The 20,656-nt window shown below is 41.3% G+C and overlaps 1 long non-coding RNA gene across 2 annotated transcripts in view; it reads right to left on the bottom strand.

Annotated features, from left to right (window-relative positions):
• The window catches only part of LOC116961920, a 34,314-nt gene that overhangs the window by 8,025 nt on the left and 5,633 nt on the right, over positions 1-20,656 (bottom strand). The window contains exons 2-6 of one of the 2 annotated variants that reach the window (XR_004407241.2): positions 15,597-15,644; positions 3,881-4,161; positions 3,400-3,605; positions 1,528-1,611; positions 294-380 (exon numbers count right to left, since the gene is read on the bottom strand). This is a non-coding gene — a long non-coding RNA (uncharacterized LOC116961920). The remainder of the gene's footprint in view (positions 1-293; positions 381-1,527; positions 1,612-3,399; positions 3,606-3,880; positions 4,162-15,596; positions 15,645-20,656) is intronic. The other variant, XR_004407240.2, reaches the window with a different exon arrangement.

Here is a 20,656-nt window from a genome sequence, read left to right as displayed (position 1 = left end):
GTGAGCATCTTTTATAGGGCTCATACTGTACAGTGTACTGTACATTCTGTACAGTGCATGGCAATAAACTAGGTCCTGATCTCATCTGTGCCCTCGCTCCATGTGACTGGAAAATGGGTGATAAAAAATAATAATAAGCTCTGAATAATTATGTATTGTCTTTATAGTGAAGCAGGCCTTGAGCACTGTGAGCTCTCCACTGGGAGAAGTCCCATTTAAAAAATCTCCCTGACATAAAAATGAATCGGATCCTGTCACATGAATGGCCTGCATTTACTATTCTTTTCACTTACCTTCTAGTCGTTCATTTTCTGAGCTGACTTGTGTCTGTTCCCTGGTTGTCAGCAGGAACTGTGTAACAAGATCTTGCTGGAAATGGACTATTAAATAAATAAACAAACAAACAAGCAAACACAGAAAGAACTGCTGACTTGACAGTTGCACTATTACAACCACAATGTAAAACTATCAAATAACAAATGCAACTTCTGAACATCTCATGATTCACATCAAAAACATCAAGGGAGAAAAGCGAAGGAGGATTTTTGACCAGAGCTAATGTATTTGGAACAACACTGGATTTTGAGATCATGAGAAATTCAGGCTGAATCCAGGTTGAATTCTTGGTCTGCCTGAGCAGCAGACATTCTCCTTCCTGAAACCACTGCATTAAGCACTGCATCCATCATCTGTAAAAAGGCAGCGCTTGGACTACCCCGATAGCAAGGGTCACTCCACTATCACCATGAAAATCAGTCAGCGTCTTGGCTCTAGGATATTGAAAATGTTTGGGCAGTTCAGGAGAACGCTTCTCTCCTTCCAAGCTCCTGACAGCTTTAATGATACCAGGGCTGCTTGTTTCATCTGAGATGGAGAAGGCACATGCTACCTGGACTTTGAAGCTCTTAGAAAAGGTAACAGTTCATACCTGCTGCATTGGGTTTGCCCCTGGTATGGGGCATCCCCCTCAGGGAGATGGAACAAAACAGAATAGAGCAGAGGCAGAAACACCAAAAGTAACCTAATGGATGTTTTGGTGGGAAGAAGGGGAGATCAATTATGGGAAAAATCTGCTGGCCATTAAATGTCCTGGAGCAACTACTGCCACACTGAAGCAGTGAGTTTCCATGTGGCTTTAAGATACCTGCCCTAAGGATGCATCTGCAATTGAAACTGCTTCCTCTTTTTCTTAACTCTCTGATCCCCATGGGTCAGCAGTTGCCTTGCTAAATGAAATGCTTCTTTAGGGAGACCGGCTGGCCCCAGGGATTGGTAATACAATATAGTGCCTTTCATCTCTCACCCATGAACTCAAACCAAACAGAGTTTGGTAAATGGCCAATAACACTTACCATCCCAGGGGCTGTTTGGTGACGTGGGAAATGAGGAGGGTCATCTCTGTGTCTGTTTACTAGAAGGCAAGTGTCAACTTCACCATAAAAAGCGAGATGGTTACTACTCATTATCACCCAATTTAACATTTTGAAGCCAAAAGAATGAGCCTGGAAGGCTTAGCCATCTTCTTACCCAACGATGGTGGTCCCAGTACATCAGGGCTTCAAGAACATTAATCAGGGCGGTTGCATCGTAGCAAACCAGGCTGTGCCTCTCCTGCAGACAAGAAATTCAAGTTTGAACTACTCACAGCAGCATGTGATTACAGTTCTCCCCAGATCTACATGGAAATCCCCAGGAAGAATGGTTCAGTTTTTAGGTGCAGCAGGCCATGAAGTTACAGAAAGCTGATGACTTCTGCAAATCTGCATTTAGGGTCTTAAGTAGACACAGGCAACCTGCACAGGGACACAGCATCCAGCACTGATAGAGTTAACGTGCTGAGAAATCCTTCATTGAAAGGCTCTGTTCCCTCACCCATCATGAATATACTGTTCTGGTTACCAAAATAGCTGCATTTGGAAGGGTTGAAGGCCAGAAGCTCACTGCAGTACCCATTCTTGCCCTATTCACTGCTCATTTTAAGGTCAGACCTTTACCATCAGGAACCTGTTAGAAGAAAGAGGAGTTGGTTTAAAAGTTGTTGCCACTCTGGGGGTTACCCTGGAAGGTCTGAGAGGGGAAAGGGAAGGGCAGGGGTAGATAAACACTTGGCCACATGAAAAATCAGCTGCCCCTAAAATTCAATAGATGTGCATAAACCTCTGAAACCTACCCAAAACTCCAGCCAGCTTGTTCTTACTCATAGTGTTTCTAGTCACCACTATCATTTTGTAGCCCTTCTATGCCATAGCAACAACAACATTGTCTCTGTCAACTGTTACTGTTTTATCCCTACTATCTCGATTAAGTGCATTAAATTGGTATACCTGTCTTAATTAAACAGAAGATGTCAGAAACAGCTTTTACTTCTTATTCTTTTGGGTAGATCATTTCCCAGGGCTTCACAGGTTGTGGAAAAATAACAATACAGACATACTATACATCATATTTCAGCTCAGCTGATAAAGCTATTTTACTCATATAGCAGTCCATGATTTTTTTTGCATATCAGTATAGACTTAATTACCATGCTGCTGCTGCATGGCAGCTCCCCTTGTTTTGTTTTGGTTTTTTTTATTTGTATTATTTGCAATTCGTAATCATGTTTTCCTGTCATCCCTGAGCAATGTGCGTGCGTGCGTACAGGCAAATGCCAAGCCTGGAAAGGAAATTTGATGCGTGTCCATGAATTGGAGTTTTCAAACTTTGGCTGAAGATTAGTACATGTAAACATAGCTCTGCCCCCTTCATCTTGGATAATTGGTCACAAATGCTACTTGACACTTCTCAAATCAGACACTTTACATACTTCTGAGCATAGCTGAACTTTTTTGGCAGGAATTAATTTGCTTTGCAACTCAGCCTCTCATTCCTGGCCCGATCCCTACTCCAGTGATTTCAGTACAATGTTCTGCCAGTGCGAGAAGCACAGAGGCAGGACCAGATCTGTTTGCTAGCGTTGACGAGCCTGGCTTTGTTGACTCCCTCAGAAATACAATTACTGCAGCTGATGTTCTGCCCTTTGCCAGCCTTGATTAACAGTGAGATTTTTACCTTTGCGTCCCTCTCTCTATCCCAATTACTCTACAAGTTATATTGCATGAGGGGACTTCTCCGAAAAATGAAGGCGGCAACATAACATCGCCAGAAAATGCAACTTCTGGCACGCCAGGACCCTTCCACAGCAGCATCAGCATTATGGGAGACGGCTGCAGACACCATCTGCCCCCAAAGAGATTGTCTCAGTTTTCTCCTACCTCTCCTGCAAACAGTGCACGCTCCAGCGGAGAAGGGGAATCCATTTCTGAAGTGCTGATGAAGTCTGAAGTAGCCACAGAATTTCATGCTATTAAACAGCCTCCTGTTTGCTCTGACATTGCTGTGTGTTTATTCACTGCTTACCTGTACTGCAAGAGCTGAGCAAACCATATGCTCACTTCGAAGGGCTGCCAGGTCTCAGGGAGCATTACCATGCCTATTCCAGGAGGGGTTTGGGGCAAGAACACGTTCCATAAAGATTTTCACTAGGAATATTGTATTTTATCTGGTGATGTATTTCTGTCCAGCCTCTGGACTAAATGGCAGTTTATCAGCATATCCACGTACATCTGTGAATAGCCAATGGAAAATATCATTCACCCTTTATTCACCAGGATGCTGATAAACTGCAGCATATTAAAAATATTTGTCAGTTTGTTTTCTTCAGCTAGCAGGTGGGATGTGTGCCAGCATGCCCTCCTCATGCTGCTTCATCCAGAAAATGGAGAGAAAATGATGAAACAATGTCAGTTGTAGGCTAGGTCAAAGGTTCACATGAGTTATTTTTGCATTATTGTCTTGCTCATCGCTAACAGTAAATCTGTAAATTAGATTGAGCTCCTACCTTCAGAAGGATGAAACTTTGCGCTGTGCTTCAGGTATAGACCGTGAAAGGAGTAAATACCCTGCCATGCACCCATGTTGCCTTGGTTCTCGGGGCTTCACAGGGCCCAAATCACTGATGAGGAGGAGCCAGGACAGGACCAGTCCACATGATGTTTCTCTAGCCTCTGGTAGCTTGTGCCATGACTGAGAGCTGAACCAAAAGGGAACCAGCTGCACCAGCCACCTCTCTCTGTGCTTGGGCCCCACACTTTCCAGTCATGGTCTTGCGATGGTTCATCCCTAGAAAAGAAGGGTAGCTGGTGATACAAGAGATATGGCAGATTCACTGTGGAGAAGCAAATGCCCTTATTGCCCCTGAATTTGCCATGAAATAATGCAAAAGGAGACATTACATGCTAGTATGTCTTGGGTTTTCATCGATCCTTACCTTAAATTAAAGAGACAGAGACATATCTTGCTTCCTCCTGTCTAACTCTGATATTTGAACCACTCTGAGAGTAGTGGGTATATTTATAGGTGAACAAGGCACCAACTGGCAAAGAGATGCAACATAGCTCTAAAGCCTGAGCTAAGGAGGAGGCTTAGTTTCCATTGCTATTATATATCACTATATAAATTTAGCTTTCAGGTCCTAGACATTTTAAAATAACATGTCTGGTGTTAGAATAGAAGAGTATCAGAAAAAGTGAATTACAGGTTACAGGCTTCTAGTATTTTCAGTAAAAGAGCTGTTATCGTAATTATATCTATAGAGTACTCATTTATGTTGTTATTAGGGAAAAAGGATAGTAAAATTAGGATGTATGGAAAGGAAATCTTGCAGAAGGGGAACAAAATAATTTAGATGGAACAAAGAACTATGATGGCTACTCAGGACACCTGTTTTCAGCACATGAGCTTACCGTGTGTGTGTGGACCTGCAATGTCCACTGATTTAGAGAAAAACACTATAGGTCACTGCCATCTGGTACACATGGGCACAAACCACAGCCCATAGAAAGGCCTGACCTCACACACAAACCCCCAGATTGGGAGCTGGATGCCTTTTTGTACCATTGAACATCTCCATAGTCTTTGCTAGGTGAGAATGGAAATTGCCCAAAATCCTTCCTCAACTGCCAAAAAAGATCAAATCCAGACTCTTGAGCATTTACAATGAGAATAAAAGAAGAAAAAAATATTTTTTTCAGGGGAAAGGTGAATTTCCATTTTGACTCATTATTTTGTGGTTGGGGCTAAGTGGCCATTATTAGTACTTAGGTACCTGCTGTTGTAAATCCACTTCCTTGCCTCCTGGATGTCATTACTGAAAGTAAGTGAACTGTTGCTTCAGTGGCTAAAGATTTACTTGCTTAATGCCTGGTGTCATCAACAAATTCAAGCTGGCAATGACATCCTACTTGTCTAAGCTAATATACAGCTTTGCACTCTCCTTGTTTTTCTTCCCATTCAAACTTATGGCTTAGTGCTAATGTCAACCACTAACCAACGTTACAGCTGAAGTGAATGAAATGATGAATGAACACACAGTTTGTATGTAGATAATTAGAAGTCCGGCTGAGTAGATTACATTATTTAATGTATCATCATTATGCTTGTATTTAAAAAGCATCTAAACAATATTATTTCTTCTATAACTCCATCCCTTAGGTGCTCTGACACCAGGAATTGTGTTACGCGTTTTGATAGAGATTTGTTTTGTAAAAAACGATAGGACCACTTGGAGATTAAATCATTGCCGTAATAATTTAGTAAATTGTTCTTACTTGAGAAAACTCTTGTGTCAGGAGTAAAACTCCTTGTTTGGCTGTGCTGCAAGAAAGATGATTTTTCATTATAATTCAAACTCATCTGGTTTCTCCAAGTGCAGACTACATTGATTTACAGTACTAATATAGAAAAGGCAGAATTAAAAAGCTGGTTTATTTAGAAACTTACTTATTCCTAAGAATGTCTGTTCAGCTCATTTTTAAATTTGATTTCTTATCCCAGGTGAATTACACCGCATTTCTGAATCTCAAGAACTGCTTGTGCCTGATAACAGCTGATCGAAGTACCAGCATAGTTCAGTCATTTTGATTGTAAGATTTTTGTTTGTTGCCTTATTGGACAATGCTGTTTGCAAAAGAGAGATTAAGAGCACCAGAGACAGAATTACAGACCACAGTTAGTGCATGAGACTTAATATTAGTATAGGATCACAGTCTGTAAGATCAGTGGCAAATTAATCCAGCTTGCAGGCAGAATCAATGTCTTGTTCTGAAAAAACAGCAAGGAAAATCCGTGCCAGTGTTTCAGCATGACAAATGAACTTAGGCAAGTTGAAGATAATCATGATTATTTAATATTCCACAGCTTTACAACTCGATACTCTGTGGACAAAAGATCAGAAGGCTGCTGAGTCCAAAGTTTTGAATCTTTGGGTCAATATACTTCTCATGTCTTCAGCATTTAGTTTAATTTAGGAGGAAACAGTTCTGAGCTAAGATAAGATCTCAAACAAAACTGACGTGGACTCACAACATGGCCTAACATAACAATTTAATCTATCCTGTGCTTCCCCTGAAAGAAGGCTTAATAACTGTGGTATGATTTCACCTGCTGCTTCTAACATTTGCTCATTCTTTTTTCCTGAGCAAATTTGGATTATCAGATGGCAAGCAGCTTTGTTCATGGTAGACAAACTTGAATTCATTTAGGATTAATAACAATGAGTTCAATCCTGGATTCAATGGCAGTCTTAATGAATGGAGTCTTTGGAAGACAAATATTTGTTTGTGCTAAAGAGAAATAATTAATTCTCAGTTTTCCTGGGTATGAGGTGCACAGCACATATAGCAAAATGTTTTCCCTGCGTATCCAGCCTTGGGCATATGAACTGCTGGAACGTTCCCCGAGCCCTGGCATTGTGGATACAGGCCATTTTGACCTTGTTGTTTCAAAACCTGAAGTTTCACAATGAATTATTTGGTGTGAGGAAAAATGTGTCTCTTACTCACAATATTATCTCAGGCCCTCTTGGTAATCTGATGCTGGGGAGTAACGAGAGAGAAAGGTCCACGTTGCTGTGATCCATCAGCAGTCGTAGGTTGAGACAGGGCTACTCAGGCGGAGGGATCCAGACTGGACCCAGATTTTGGCCCAATCCTCACCACTGTCTTAGACATGGACATCTTCCAAATTCCTGGGGGAAATCCCACATTCTTTACTAGTTTCCCTGTGTCTTGGGAAGCAACCGGAGCACACACCACCACCGTGCCCAGCCAGGGAGGAGCTGGCTGAGCTGCCACACCGGGCTGTGCTGCCCAAAACCAAGTACCCGCTGACCTCAGTACAAATGAGCAGACTTCAGTGAACTTACCCTGCAGGCAATTTTACCCTGGAAAAACATCGCCCACGTTGCTAGAGTTGAGGACAACAAATTAGAGCTTTTCATATGCACTGGTAGCTTTTTTTTCCCTTTTTTCCTCCCCCCCTCACTACCCCAGTAACATCCAGTTGCTTAATTCCATTTGAAATCACCCCAAGTAGGCACCTAAATACCTAAATAATCTTGTCCTTCATGCCTGTCAACATCTTGAGGCACCTAACCACCTTTAGAGATGTGGTGTGAAAGCTTGTGAACGATGCAATCGAGGAGGGAAACAAAAGACAAGTATCCCTATTTGCTGCCCAAGAATCCACAAAGAATGCTGCTTCAGCTCTGCTCTGATTTCTAATTAGATTATGAGTGATGTAGGACTCTGAAGCCAAGCTGGAGTTTGTGCTAGCACTTTGCATGTATGAATGACAAAGGGACACCACTTTCATATTGATTTAAGCAAGCCAGTGGAAGAATGTTTAAACAGCAAGTGCTTGATGCCCCAGTTTGCCAGAGCACCTGGAGATATCAAATTAATTCCAGGTGTTCTGCCATTAAGACGGGCTTGCTGCTTTTACAGCCACACACAAAATGTGGCTCCCAGTTCCACAAATAAAAACTGAGTGGTTTCTGCTCCTAATGCCTTGATAACCCTGATATATTGCAAGTTCTGGAAAGAATTTTAATCTACATAGTTTTTTTAAATGGGGAGGGGAGCGAGGGGGGAGGGATTTTAAATATGCTGCATACAATTTGTGATGGTCATCTCTAAAATGCAGCTCCATTATCCTTTTCCATTTGGAATGAATGAGGCTAATTAATTTCAGGCCATACTTGATGAGGTCAGCACCATACGAAGGGTGCGTGCTAGACATTGCTAATCTCTTTCAGCTGAGAGTGATGAATTAAAGATGAAGCATTCCTTTGCAGGCCTAATTTAGAATGTATATCAAAAACCTACAGCAAATAATACTATACCCTACAACAAAGGAAAACTTGTTCTCTCAGGCTCCCATGTAGGGTTGATTTTAAAGGCATTTTCATTTCACTTTGGAATTCCAGCTGTGGATGGGTGAAACAGTTCAGAAAATTCAAGCTTTCTCACTTTCTATTGCTTTTATGGACAAAAGTACGCAAGGGGGGGGCTACGGGGAGAGAGAAACTAGTCAGTGTTTGATCCTGTATATACTGTGATTCTGACTGTACACTCGACATTTAGGAAAGCTGCCAGGGTCTTGTGCTCCCCCAAGTACCTGTGACGTGACACTCCCCCCACGGCGCACGCTGAAATTTTACTGTCGGGGTTTTTAAGTCTAAAGGGAAAGCTAACAAGTGTCCGGTTTTGTTCAGCATCATCTCGTGGATGTTTTGTTGGACGTTGCGGGCTTTTCCCCTGGAAGCAGGATGGGTCCAGCAGCTTTGCTGGGTCACCCAACATGGACAAGAGAGCTTCCAAGCCAACACAGAACTGTATTTCTCCATGGGGAAAAAGCACCTCCCTATGCAAAAAGGTCCTGTTACATCTAGGACCGCACGTAGCAAAATCTAACAGCAAAACTCACCGCAAAAGCAACCACACCCGGTCTGGAAGCTGTACAAATTGCTACAGGGCTCTCAAATTTGCTGGGTTTGGGGCTCAGCCAAGCTTTGCCACCTTTCCCTTAGGCAAAACCCCCTATAAAGTCCATAGGAGTTTCCCCTGAGTGAGGGACTGCAGGATTTGGCCCCATGGGCAGCAAGAAATTAACCTTAATTGTCATTTTGGTAAAAAACAGACTATGAAATCCTGATCCAGCCTCAGAAGGAGGCTGAAAACAATAGACCACCAGCTTCCCCACCACTTTGCTGTTTAATACCTGGCAGTTTCTTGAAATTCTTGACAGGTTGCTGCAGCGAGTCGAAGTTCCCAACTGGTGGCCATAAGCGGCTGCTGTCTTTGTATCCCAGTAGTCCTCATTAGAACAAAGCTGCTTCGAATTAAATCCAATCTACATGCCGAATCAATCTTTCAACCCTTTGATTGCTTCTGAAAATATTTATATTTCTTAATAATGCACATTTTGTCCCACAGCCTGTGATTAAACCCAGACAAGGTCCAGAGAAGCCTGAAGTATATGTGGAAGGGGTTATTTTGGACAGGAAAAGAAAGATAAAGAGCACAGGTTTTTCCTATTGTGAAACCATTAGAGTGTATAAATCTAGCAATTGCTGTTGTATAAGCATCAGAGTGGGGTTGTAATAAATACAGATTGGAGTATTATAGTAACCAAATGGAGTTTATGGATTATGTTCACTAGTTCATATTTCTCAGCTACTACAATATAGCTAGCATCGTGCTGCACTCAGCTCTATTAATAGTCTCTATTAATATTCTCTTTACATGTTTGTGGGGAAAAAAGTTAGGAATCTACTGCTGCTCTGTGTAAAACAAACATGTTTAAAGAATCATGCCCTCCAAAGAAAAAAACAAACAGGAGGATGCTGTAAAGCGACTGTGTTAGAAGGGCACGGGCTGTGGCTGGCTGAAATCAGCTCCGTTCTGCTTAAAGTTAATAACTTCCATCTGAGTGAGAATCTGGCCCTAATGCAGGGCATTTGCTGTGTGAAAATTAGGATGTAAAAATGAAGACAATAACTGCTACTATCCCTTACCCAGGTAAATTTTTAGGGTGGTAAACTATAAACTTTGGCTAGAGATGAGAAATACACAAAGGCTTTGAAGCTGTGTTTTGTGGTAAATAGCATATCATTCCCTCCTCAAAAAGTAATATATGCCACGGGTGAGATATGTGGAGATGAGGGGAAGGATACATTCCTTGGCTGAGAAGTAGCCCAGATAGGGCCTGATCCTCCGGAGTGGAACTTTGCCATCGATTAAGAAGGTAGCTGTGGCTGGGGACACAGATCAGATAAAGGCACTGTACCTGTCTCCCTCCCTAAACATAAATGACTGCCCTTGTCTATAATAAAAGGGAAAAATTTACTTCATAAAACACGCCGCAATAAATCTCCTTGGACAAAATAGTACAATGCCTGGGTGAGAGGCAGAGAAATCCTAGAAACTAAAAATATATAATACTTATTTAGTATCATTGTCATCATCAGCATCACATGGTAAATACAGCCAATATACTTTAGCAGTGGCTGGTAAATGCTTGTGATAGTTTTGCTTGCGACAGTTTCCGCTTTTATAAAGGAGTGAATGAAATATTCTCAGTTCAAATATTATTCATTGATTCTTTCATCACATATTTCATTATATTAAGCTATAATTTCCTAAATATGTTGGGGGGGTGGTATTATTATTATACATATATCCTGAGTCTTGACAGCTATTTTGCATTAATATATGATTTGGATGCTCAGTCTTTAAGGTAGAGAGAAGTTTTTTTATTACCATCACCAAAAATAAGTGGAAAGGAGTGATGAAAAAACCTCTCACAAATAGGGACGGATCCAAAATCTAGTGACATGCATGAAAATCCATTTTGGATCAGGCCCCCAGCAGAATATTGTATTGTATCACCGGTATTTTCTGAATATATTCTATTGTTTGACAACCCTGATTTCACACTAAACTTGGAGTTCGTTTCCAAACAGAAGCTTTTTGTATGGAAACTTTAAATCATATCCCTTCGTGAACACACACATACCATAGAGGATATTGTCTTATTAAAGAGTTTAAGCCTAAAGGTGTATGCCTATTTTTAAAAGAAATTTTCTGATTGTAGATAACTGCTCAATTTGATTTAGTGTCCAATGATAGTGATGGGGTTGATAACTGAGCATTCATCGGTAATTCATCTTGTGCTAGTAGAAATTTACAGCAAAGCAGTGCTTTCCCAACACTGACAAGTCCTATTAATCTTCTTCAGACACATTTCAATAGGTGTCTCCATCTGTGCCCAACATCTAAACACTCTGGCATCACTAGGGACTTGGAGACACCTTCATTTCAGGTTACACTAGTGAAAATGTGATACTAGATTGTACTCTATTTTTAACCTAATTCTCTCTTTTCATTCAATTAGCCTTTCTTGCCTGCATTTTTCTACTCATGTGTAACATCTTTTTCCCAGGAAGAGCTTAAAAATGAGATTTAGTTACTTAAAGAGACAGAATCTGCCAGGGCAAGAGCAACCAAGAGCTTAATACATAGAAGCAGGATAATAAAGCTCACGTACACAGTGTGGAGACTGAATTGCCAGCCGCAAAACACGTCCTGTGTTGCATACACACGATATTCACCTCCTGATGCACCTCTTGCAGGCATTGTTCGCTTAGGACGGGTCTGAAACTAAACACCTCACCTCCAGCTTCCCAAATTTTAAAATAATTGCAGCGTATTTGGGGCCTGAAATCCAGTCTGTACCAAAACATCTCTGTTTGTTCAGGCTGTACAGGGATCACCACCATACACCCCCACTTCGTTTTACATATACATCTAATGCATGAACAAACACAGCACAGTCAAATGACAGCAATAACATTTATGGGTGGATTATGTTCCAACTTCCTTGCTTATTATTAAAAGCAAGTAAATTGCAAAGCACATGGGAGAGGTAGGGTGCAAATGCGGGCGAATTTCCACTCGGAACCAAATGTTGTTTTTTCACTTTCAAAGCTGCGATGAGTTTGCTAGCAGACGCAGCACAGCTTTAAAGCTTACTCATTCAAAAATGTGTGTTTGGGTTCTTTTTTTTCTTCCTTACTCCATTTACGTTTGCCTTTCAAAGAAGAGCAGATGCACACCATTTGGGTTTTGGGTGGCTCCTACTTGCTCTGAACTTCCTTCTGAAAAGAGCAAACCATGAGCTGTGCGTCTGCTCCACAACTCGGAGGCAGTTTCAAACTTTGTTTCTGGCTTTATGAAGTTCTCTTGCGAGTCGTATTATAGATCTAAATGACCTTATTGTAGGTGGCAAGTTTAAATGTGCCATATTAATAACTTGTTATCCAAGACAAATTAAGTCCTTATGTGTCAAAAGCACTCTGCTCTGGATTACCTACAAGACAAGTATTTATTGAATAAACGTTGGATCCAATTTCATTTTAATGTGACTGACTGTATGCTTCAGCCCCTTAGAATGAGATAAAAACACTCAGACCTATAACTGTGTTGCAACATTACACCTAACTTGTCTATTTCTATTATTGTCCTTTTAATGTGGGATATCAAAAGAGTTTGGGGGTTTTAAGGAAAAATTTATTCTTTATTATTATTATTATTATTATTATTATTATTATTATTATTATTATTATTATTATTATTATATTATCAAGGAGAGAGATAGAAAAAAAAGACTGGCATTCAGCCTAAAGAGAAATCATTGAAACAAATTAATCCTATGCCGTTTAAATTGACATGGTAATCCATCATCAGCAAAGGGAAACTCTGAAAGCAATCTAGAATCTGCAGTGTTCTTTCACTGGCCCTCAGGCACAAAGACAGATAGTAAAAGAGGAAGAGAGAGGAAAAAAAAAAAATCATAAAAGTTAGCAGCACCTTAGCAAAGGGAAGGGCTAGAGAGAGCAGCTTTCACTTTTTCCTGCTTTCAACCGTCCAGTTTGGAAAGCAGTGCTGATTAACCTTCAGCTGTTGCCTACTAACGTTTACTTCTGTATGTCAAATCATCTTCAGCTGCTGAGATATAAGTAATTTCAAATAGTGCAGAGCCCCCATCCTATATAAACTCTACCATTGAAAACTCTGCCAAACATCAACTTGGGCATTTCTGCTTACAGAGGGCCTTTTATTAGCCTAAACTTGATCGTTCCAAATGGACAATAAATTCTATCTTCACAACCCTGGAGAAAAGAGTTGTACTATCCTTAGGAGTTTAATAGCCAAGATTTTCATAGAGCTAGCATGGAAAAGCTGGGGTTTTTTATTTGGGTTTGGGGTATTTTTTTTGTCTATCCCCCGTTCTCTCAGCAGGGCTGTCCACTATAATGTATGTTTCCCAAGGGTTTTTTCAATTTAGTTTTAAATATCTAAAGTGATGAGACTTTGTGCACCTTTAAAATTTTATTATACTTATGGTCAGAAGAAAACATAAACCTCTTGGGCCTTGAAAGCCCATTGCAATACAAGCATTATCCCTATAATGTCAACAGAGCTACAAAATTCTCTAGAAATAAGCCCTTTAAGAACAGCTTTCCCTGCCTCATGTTTTCTTTTAAGGTCAGTGGTGCATCGCTTTTGGAAAACGTTTCCCCTTTCTGGCCAGGTTTAGCAATCTGAAATAGAACGTATATTACTAAATGAATAGGTTTAATTTTAGACACTGAAAAAATAAATAGAAGAAGAGAGCTAGGGCAGGAATAATACCTTTCAGTTAGAAACAGACATAGTAGAGAGAAAAAGTCAGAACTTTAGTGCCAGGGGCAAAGGGGTGAAAGGCTGGTTAATACAAACCATATCCAACATCTGCCCTATTTTAATTTAGCAGGGATAAAGTTTCTTCTTTTTTATTATTAAGAAAACTTTATGTGGCAGAGAAACCCATGAGCTATGTTATCAAAACTGTTTTATTGTCACACTGAAACTTAGAACTATTAAGAATTGGCAGAGCAGAGAGATAAAAACTCCCCTTCTCTCTCCTTTTATACTCTGTGACAAGCCTGGGCTCAGGTCCTGCTGTCTGGGATGTCCTTTTCATGTCTTTATGAAGTACTGCACTTGGGGCTGTAATATAAAGGGGAGGTTAATTGTTCAGGATGGGTCCAAATGATTAATTCTACCGGTAAAAAAAAAAAAAAAAAATCTGAAGATTTAAAACAAAATACTGCTGCAAAGACGTTCTTGGTAGTCACCCTCCGAGATGAGCGATGGTGGTGTACAACAAGTGTAAAGAAGGGCTGGACTGGGGAGCTGTATAAGAAACAGCCCAAATTGCCAGGCTGGAACATGATCTCACTCCACCTAAAAGTTTTCCACCTCGGTAGTGCAAATTTTACTATAAAATAACAAAGTATACTAAAACGCTTGTGAGTAGCTGAAATATTAAAAGAGTGAATTGGTTTCTGACAAAAGAGGGATGAATACCTTTGGATAATCTAAAGTTAGAATTTGATTGAAAGCATAACATTCCTTTAAGCATCAATATGCTTAGGATCCAAAATATGGTTATTTTATTACCAGTTAATACTTAGATCAAAGCAAAACACTGTAGCTGGAAGGGACATTCTCTCTGGAAATAAAGTTCCATGTAATTATTTCCTATTAAAAACTAAAACTGGTCTTAGATTCAAAAATTTGTGTTTCCTTACATATGATATAATGCAAGCTTGTCAAGAGAGAACAAACGTGCCATTTTTCACTGTTTGCTGGTATCCTTTGCTTTAAAGTTTTCAGTTTAGCTTTAACCCTTTGAATGTGAAAAATTCTCATCCAATTTACTTCAGTCAAACACAGGGGATTATTTTTTAAAATATTGACCAATTTCTTACAAACAGAATTTGATAAAACCTAGCACCATTTTAAATAAAGTCTCCAAATGTAAGGGAGTAAAATGTAAAAAAAAAAAAAAAAAATTATATGGCAATTGATAGGCAGTTGAAACTTAAACATTAAATTGCAAACAAAAGCTCATCTTAATTCAATTTGGGACATAGAGTTTAAAATATGCACTCAGAATATTTCCAAGAAAGTTACAGCCTTTCAGAGGAGAGAGGTAAGAATGTATTTTAATTATGAGGTTATAAATATGCAATCTATTTTTTTTTTTTTACCATCCCCTAATGTGGTGCACAACACTGTTCAGAGGCAGTTATATATCTATCTGTCTGTCTCTATTCCTGTCCAGGGGTTTATTTTCATTTTATTTTTTCATTTTTTTTCCTCATAGTTCAACCTCTATTTATGTCATCTCTGAGACAGGCCCTGGGAAAAAAAAAAAAAAAAAATCTATCTTTCTATATGTATAAAGTACCACAGAATAACTAGGTAATGAATCCTTTTTACAACTGATGGGCTAGTATTATAAGTAGCAATATGAAATATTTAGATACATTATTTCAAGCTTTCTGGCTGCTTCTGATTCTGCTAATTATTTTTGATCTGTCACTCAGAAATAAAAAAGAAAAAAACTTTAAAGAGTTCATTAGGACTGCGGAAAGGAAGAAGAGTCAGATATAAGGCAGCAATTATAATTTGGTTTTAACATTTTTTTTTATGCTGACTCCTCAGCTACATTGTTTAGTAGAAGGATAACTACAATATAATTCTATATTAAAAGCTTGTTAAATAGGGAAGAAATTCAACTGAGATAGTGTTTGCTAGCTTAATTAGTATCCAAAGAATTTGAAAGTACTATAAATGTATCTGAAGATCATATCTAAACATACTTACCAAAAAGTACCCACCTCTCTCAGCAGTTCACATATTTCTGCCTTCTGACTGGGAGGGGAAAAAAAAAAAAAAAAAAAAAAAAAAAAAAAGGCAGTTCGGATGTATAGGTTAAGATTGGCGTATGGCAAGGTTTGTGTGAAATACAAAGAAACCTGTATTTCACTCAACAATTTCATTGCTTAAACATATAGTTTAGAAGCATCCTTTCCTTAAACATGTGGTTCAATAGCATTTTCTTCAAAGGAACAATTCAATGTGTTAAAAGATTTAAGAACAAAGAATGTGCTGCAAAATGCAAATTCTTACAGTGTTATACTGTGTATGCAATTATGTATGTAGGCAGATAGATATAATTTGAGAGTTATTAACTTTCAACATCAATGATGTACCCTGAATCAATACAATGTAACTACCTATTAAAATATAAACCAGGTGTGTTACCAGGCAAATACAGTCTGAGAAGCTTTTCTAGATCTCTTTTTTTTTTTTTTTTCTTTAAAGATTACAGCTCTACTATGGACAAGAAGCTCCAGAAATTGCTGTTGGTCCTAAAGAGATGGAGATTGCTTTGCTTTTTGCAATATCTGACGTTTCTAGAATGTTTCATTTCCTCCACGTTTGAAAAAATAAATTATTAAAAAAAAAAAAAAAAAAACCACCATACAAAACCACTGTGAAATGGTATAAAAGGAATGAATTGTCTCACAAATATCCGTACATTTATGAACATCCCGGTGCATGGGAAAGAGAAAAGTTCCCTTTCCCTTTCCATTTTCCCCTTGGCTCAAGAGAGGGGAACGAAGGGAGCAAAAATCATTTTAAACCTTTCTCCCCCTCCCCGCATCGGATCGTCCCTTCTTGCAAATCCCTTTCTTCTGCCCTCCCCCCGCCAAACACTCAGCCCAGCGCCGTTAACCTTGGAGCAGCGCTGGGGAGGGAAGGGTTAATGAAACCAAGCTCTTTACGACCTCCAGGGTCAGACTCTTCCTATCTGCAATCTAAGGAATTAGGTAAGGAGGTTATAAGATTATAGTGAAAGGAGTTATAGGCCCTCGTAGCCTCACACCTGAACATATTGGGCTAATCCACTGGGATTCTTAAAAATCGCTTCAGCTCTGGAAAACTGTTAATTAGGCTGAGTCTGTCCCGAGGTTTCCTGTTGCATTAGTGATCCAGCCGAGCTGCCTGCACTCTATAGGCTCACATGAAATGCTCTTAATATGCCTATATTTTCCCCGCACACACACCTCCTTCTCCACAGCTAAAACCAGCACCAGCCACTGATTTCGGGAGAAAGCCAAGTTTGGGGGGGAAATTCAACCCGAGAGATGAACAAAAGTCATTTTTCCCCGCCTCGTCCCTGAGCCCTGGGTGCCCGGCAGGCTATTTGCAGCTGTTTCTAACTTCAGTGTTTGTTTACAGTAGCAAAATTAGCACTTGGAGGAGAAGTGAAAAGCTGTTTTCACATCAGTTTTACTCCTCGGTTCCTAGCTTTAGATGCCTTTCCTCCCTCCCAGCAATCAGCATCATTTAAAGTGCGGCTCAAACTTTCTCTCGCTCCTTTGACTCAGTTCTCTGCAGCCGCATCCTATTTTCTGCTAAAGAAAAATCCACAGAGAGAAGGGAGCGTTTGAAGACGGCCCAAACATCAGTGATTCGGGCGGGGTGGGTGGGGGGGGGCGGGGAAGAAAGAAAAACGAGCATCCCTAAAGAACGTATTTTAACGTGGCTTGGCAGAGCCCTGCCCTGCTCCCAGCTTTCTGCCCTTTGGCACTTCGACGTTTGCTTGTCTCCAGCAAAGTTTTCTTTAATCCGCCGAGATACCCCAGGGCTGTACCTGAGCCACGGCTGAATTGCTCCCTGTGACCGACAAAATCCTCCAGCAGCAACTCCCCAACTCAATATTTAAAGCTCGGGCTGGTTTTAGCCATTTTATCATCTGCAGAAATGTTGATTTTTTTCTTTTTTTTTTTTTTTATGTCATTTGTGGTCACCCTCGACTGGCAGTAATCTGTAGATTACATATTACGAGCCTTGTCATTACGTGGATAAAATGAGGTGGTTAAACGCTAAAATCCATTTTACTCACCACATTTGCTTGGGGGGCAGGGGGGGGCGGGAGGGGGGGGGAAGAACAAACTTGTAGAAGGATTTAAACCCCTCGCATCTGAGCTGGATGTGCCCTCGCTCCTGGAGAGCTGCCTGCCTGGGGGGCACACGGGGCTGGACACCCCCCAACTTCACCTCCAAGCCAGGCGCCCGTTTGCTCCCGTCCGCGCCTTCCCCTCGCTTCTGGGTCTTTTGTCCCCATTTTCGTGGTGTCTCAGCATTGCTCCACCGAGGCGACTTTTCTCTGCCTCTCCTGGATTTGCTCTGTAGCGTTTCCAGGCTCCTACTCGCCCCCTCATCCCCCCGTTTGCCTCTTTCATGTGTGTCCCTGATCCCTCTCCAGCTGATGGTGATTTTTTAGAAATGTGGGTCTTATCCCGTCCCTACCTTTGCCGGCTCTGATTAGATATTATTTTTTCATTGGCTCTGCTACAATGGGTTCCTCCCTTTAATCTCTCGATATATTTCCCCCTCCCGGTATAACCAAATCCATGAAATTCACAGCCTCTCTCTTTGACACGACTGGCTCGTCTAATCACTCCATATCGATTTCCCTAACTCTTTTCATCCAGCTGAAGACACATCTTAAAACACTCCAAGCCAGAGTGTGCTCTTTGCTTTATACACACTAATAAAATGATTTACCCTTCTCTCTCTGCTCTCCTCACAGGAGAAAATCGTTCAAGTCCTGGCTATTTGTGTGTGATCAGTAAATATTTAGTGTGGCGACATCTTCAGCTCCTCTCCTGATCAATACACAACCCAACAGGAGGTGGACTATTGTCCGGGTAGTGACTTGCTGAGATCTCCTTTAGATGAATTCTTTGCCCCCCATACAGTCTGTTATGATTTATCCTCGAAGGTAACCAGTGAAGAGAAATCGAGGCTTTAAAAACGTCTGTTTCTAACCTGTTTACCATGACATTAAAGCACCTAAGCAAGGAATGGCTTATTCTTCCCTGTCTCCCACCTCCCTTTGATGGGCTAACACATCCAGAGCGCTGCTAGAAAATGAATATCAAGCCGGTCGGCCGTCGCACGGTTGCTTCGCAGCCCTGGACTCCTCTGTCCCCCCTTCCCCTGCCCCTCCAGCAAAGCCCCGTCCTGTCCCTGCGGTGCAATGTCACGATAAAGGGGCGATGCCCCGGTCCCGCTCCGCAGCATCTCCGGGCACAGACTCGCTCCCACAGCTCTGCCTCGGCGGGTGGGTAACGGAGTGCCCAGGGCTGGAGGGTGCCCCAGCAACTTCCAGCCCACCTCCCTCCTCCTCCTCCTCCACCACCTCCTCCTCCTCCTCCTCCTCCTCCTCGCATCCCGCAGCTCTGCCTGCCCCAGGATCAGGCTGAGGCAGGGCTGGGAGCTGGCGGCTTTTTTGTTTGTCTGTCTGTTTAAGGTTTGGGGGTTGTTTTGAACGACGTGGAAAATCTGCAGTGAAGAAAAAAAAAAAAAATAATAATAACAATAATAATAATGAAAATGGAGAAGAGCTTAAAGCCCGGTTCCTGTGGTTAACCATACACGAGAGCTTTCCCAGGGTGATAGATAAAATGGACAGAAAAGAGAAGTTCGTGTGTGTATGTGTATGTTTTATCCTGATCTGTTATTTCACTCCTGGGAAAGCCTATGCCTCGAATAGGAAATATTTCCACTTGTAATTACCCCAGGAGTGTGTGCTGTGTGCCCGCTGATCGCCGGTTAGATGTCTGTGCAGCACACCCAGGCGAGACAGCTACGCCTTGTGTGCGTGTGTCTGGCTTTGATGCAGGGCTGGGTGCCTATACACAATAGATACACAGTTATATCTGTAATGGGGGGACGGGGGGGGGGACGGGGGGTGCTTACTCACATCATGTCCTGTAGCCTACAGAAGTGCCCAGCTGTTTATTTTATCTCCGTGTGTGTGCATTTGCACATAAGCTATAGGGTGAAGGCATTTATCTCTGTAAATGCACGTTGCATGCATCCGTGCTGCATAAATATATGGCTGTGTATTACAGATGTGCGACTGGTATTCAAATCTCAAACCAGCTACATCCACCTGTTAACTTTGTTTAGAAACCACTCTCACTAATGGCTTTTCGCTAACTTATTCAGTCTGTTACTCGAGTATAGGAGGCAATGGAGGGGAAAAATCCATATGAAACCCTGCTCACAGCCTCTCTTCGAGAGGACACTTTACACACCTTGCCTAGACAGGGCTCCTATAGAGCGCTTATCTCTCGAATATATCTTTATACTAATGCATACTTAATTGGTCTGTCTTGACTGTCCATATAAAACAATTTAATTAGGGAGCTTTCTGCTTTGGAAAGAAAGAAAAAAAATCTGCCCAGCATTTATTGTATTTAGCACCAATACAGGCAGAAAATGTTGCACAAGTTTTTGGTTGAAAGAGCACCTATGTGTCCATTGAAGGGCGTTGATCCGAAAAGACAGAGAGGACAAGTAAAATCGATTTGAAGCGACCCTCTCTGTCCCTTTCACACCATTCAGACACTCCATTCCTTCTAAGACAAAGACCCAGCGCCTTGGGAATGCTGGCAAGGGGGAAAAAAAAAAAAAAAAAAAAAAAAAAGGGGGGGAGAAAAAAAAAAAGGGGGGGGGGGAGAAAGGCTTCAATCCCCCCAAGCAAAAGGGAGAGCTCTGAAATTCCTTCATATTGCTGATATTTACCCCCCCAAGATATGTTCAACTCCAAGATTTTCTTCAATTCGGTGCCTAACACTGCTGCTGCGAGGAATGTCCCTGGAAGGGGAGGAGGTAATTATGGCTATTAGTGCTGCGAGCCCAGCCTCAACCTTGGTCACTCGCAGGGTTTTAGGGTTAAAATAGCCCTCACCTCTGACCCCTGTGGAGCAAAGTTGTAGCTATCGCCACAAGTTGGGCCAAAGTTTTCAAATCTAGGGCTGGGCAACACCGGAGGGGGGAAACTTCTCCCTGGAATTATTTTT

Source organism: Tyto alba, unplaced genomic scaffold (genome assembly GCF_018691265.1).
Source record: "Tyto alba isolate M040663 unplaced genomic scaffold, T.alba_DEE_v4.0 Super-Scaffold_41, whole genome shotgun sequence".
In the NCBI taxonomy this organism is placed as follows: Eukaryota; Metazoa; Chordata; class Aves; order Strigiformes; family Tytonidae; genus Tyto; species Tyto alba.
The sequence above is the reverse complement of the archived record's forward strand: the minus strand, read 5'-3'. Positions and strand labels throughout refer to the sequence as shown.